The sequence below is a fragment of the Mercenaria mercenaria genome, chromosome 3 (assembly GCF_021730395.1).
Source record: "Mercenaria mercenaria strain notata chromosome 3, MADL_Memer_1, whole genome shotgun sequence".
Classification (NCBI taxonomy): domain Eukaryota; kingdom Metazoa; phylum Mollusca; class Bivalvia; order Venerida; family Veneridae; genus Mercenaria; species Mercenaria mercenaria.
The window spans coordinates 100,319,263-100,322,463 of NC_069363.1; the positions used below are offsets into that span (position 1 = coordinate 100,319,263).

Consider the following 3,201-nt stretch of genomic DNA (forward strand, 5'->3'; position numbering starts at 1 on the left):
ATTTCCCAGATGATTTTGATGGCCATTACGGGGTGTTTCTTTTTTTAACATGTACCTTCCTGGGTGAGTTTTGCAACTGTTATGTAGCTAAACTGAATGAAGGGACTTTTGTTTTAAATGTAGTAATAATGAGCAATAATAAAACGTATCAGATTATAACATTTGGTGATTTACAATGGTAATATATACTAAAATAACAAAATAAAATACTTAAATACTTCATGCACTTAATTTGAGAGACAGTAGTTTAGTTCCTGATTTTTCCAGACGCCGTTTTCTGTTGCCCGATCGATTTTCTGGAATTTCCAATCTCGCTTTAGTTGGCGTAAGTTTTACGGGCGTTTCCGAATTGGGGGTCTGTGTGGACTTGTCCTCAGCCATCCCAGTTCTGAATGCAACATCATGATACGGAAGAAAGCATTCCCTGAAAGCATTATTCAAAAGATCACGGGGATAAACACTGAAATTCGATGAGAAATATTTTATGTAAGCAAGACATTTTGATTTTCAATTACAATTATGCACAACTTACCGGAACTGGCTTTTGTACTTCAGGGCTGGATATCTCGAAACATTTAATCCTGTACTAAGATGATTATCTTGTTATGGGCAGTCGAATATATAATGCAATTACAGACTCATCCTCTTATGACATGCTTTTAAAAATGTTTCGAATAATTGGATCCAAAGGGATAATTTGAGTACAATTTTGGATTTGAGCGACTTGTTATGTTATCAGCAATGACTCAGACCCAGTTTATATATATTGAGTAGAAGAAATTACGTTCACTTAACATAGCAAGGACTCAATAACACCATAAAATCATTAAAACTACTCATAAGATCAATGTAACTTTCTAATAATAAGAGTATTGTTATACCTGTGTAAATCGACTTTACGCTGTTACAACCAAACGACGGCGTTGATGTTCGGAGACCACCGGTGGTCTTTAGCTTCTTCATACTGCAAAACTGAAAAGCCCTTTTTCCCCCTGATATCCTTTCGACTACCGCTATCGTACACCGACGCACTACCTGAGACGCCAAATGCAGACTATATTTTTGGGGTTCTCCATTACCGCTACTGTTTTGCAGACGGGCTACCGCAGACGACTAATACGTACCAGAAAAATGGGGGTGCTCATTTCCATAGCGTATAATGCAGTATTTGAGTAAAAATTGTATATTTTCGCAATTGAAAATAGAAGGAATTAACAAAAATATACTACATTTTTATGCTGCGGTAATTTTTATGTAAAACGGTTGCTACACTATGGTAGTTATGTCCATTGTGTGGTTATTGGTATAACTACACTGTGGCACAATTATAGTTTCTTGTTTCCTGCAATAGTCTACTATGGTATTTATATGCAGATAAAACAAACAGTTAATGTTATTTATTAAAGTCACATATTTAAAGGCCACTGCATCACTGCGGCAGTACATGCTATTTTGTGTGAATATGTATTAATACGCTGCGGCACTCTCTTTGGTTTCGCATGCCCTGCATTAAACTACTGTGGTAATCAGGGGAATAAATAATGCCTTCTGGATAAGTTTTGATTACTAGTATAATCCTTTCGCAGGGTAACTTTCTCAGCACTGTGGAAGTGCACTTAATTTCATTTAATATGTATAACTACACTATAGCACTGCCTTAAAATTCAAGTTTCTCACAAAAGTCTACTAAGTTCTTAGTAACAGGACTAGTAAAACTACACTGTGGTGCTACATTGAAATTCGTTCTTCCTGTAAACGTCTACTGTGGTAATTATTTGCAGAGTGGTTTGGTTGCTGTATCACGTCTCCCTATGTCAGCCCCTACCCCTCCCCAATCCCGTCTAACAAGACATATGCATCCCCACACCTATACCCCTATACCTAGATCCTCACTCCCTGTAATTACTATAAGTACTCTTTTATCCAGGCACCATAGTGCTTTGGAATTCCCTTCCAGTACAACTTGTGCAAGCCCCAACCCTGAACCAGTTTAGGCAGGGTGTAACCAAACTTGCACACAATGCTTAACATGATAGACCTGTTTCTTTAAACTGCTTTTATCTGTAAGTCCTTTTTGTTTTTAACACTATCAACTGTATTCATGCTTGCAATACACATCGTGTATTACTTTTATTCTCCTGTCCATTCTACTTTTAAAATTCTTGTACAGGCGCGCAACTGCACGTAATACTCGTAAAGAGGAGTGATGCAGTATAAAGAGATAAATAGATAAACGTTTAGTTAATAGTATGTATTAAAGAGAGGATTTAAAATATTCGTTTTAGCAGATGCAGTTTCTGCATATCTTTGGAAGTTTAAAGTTTATATTAGAGGGAAAAAAAGAAGTAGAAACTAACGAGGAAGGTTGTTGAACATCTGTTTTGAACCGTATAGTGCTTCTAGACACATCCCTTTGGCACAGGCGTTCCTTGCCAGCTCTACCCAAACTTTGTCGGTCTTTTAATAAGGGCGAAAATTCTTGCCATATGATTTGAAACCACAGAAATAAGTCCGATGGAAGGATGTTTCGGCAGGAATAATGTAATACATGTAATACATTATAATTCCCGGTTTCGGTTAGTACAATGAACAAAGGACAGCATATGACACGTCAAATCAAAGATGAAAACATGGTAGCTAGAGATGGAAGGTTACCGTTCAGGAATTAGGAAACCCAAACAAACGCAGGTAGTTAATACCCTTGACCGAGAGTTTGCAGACTCACATGAAATTATCTCAATGTCAGGGCGAACAAACTAAAGACCGCCGGTGGTCTCCGAACACCAACGTCATCATTTGGTTCTAAGCAGTGTAAAGCCAATTTACACAGGTATAACAATACTCTTCTTATAAAAAAGTTATATTGATCTAATGAGTAGTTTTAAAAATTTCATGGTATTATTGAGTCATTGCTATGTTACGTGAACGTACTTTTTTTTACTCCATGTATATAAAAATTGGGTCTGAGTCAACAATTCGCTCAATCCCAAAAAAGTACTCCAATTATCGCTCTGGGTCAAATTTCTCGAAATATTTAAGCATGTCAGAAGAGGAAAAGTCTGTAATTGCATTATATATTCGACTGCTCTTAACAGGTTAATCTTCTTAGTACAGGATAAAATGTTTCGAGAAATCTAGCCTTTAAGTACAAAAGCCAGTTCCAGAGAAGCTGTGCAATAATTGTAGTTGAAAATCAAAATG

General features: G+C 36.7%; 1 long non-coding RNA gene across 1 annotated transcript; it reads right to left on the minus strand.

The window, feature by feature from the left end:
- Window positions 1–330: 330 nt before the first annotated feature.
- LOC128555429 (uncharacterized) lies at window positions 331–999 on the minus strand. Its single transcript, XR_008370055.1, has 2 exons — window positions 882–999; window positions 331–460 (listed from the first exon to the last, which is right to left on the minus strand). It is a non-coding gene; the product is annotated as an uncharacterized LOC128555429 (long non-coding RNA).
- Window positions 1,000–3,201: the final 2,202 nt, after the last annotated feature.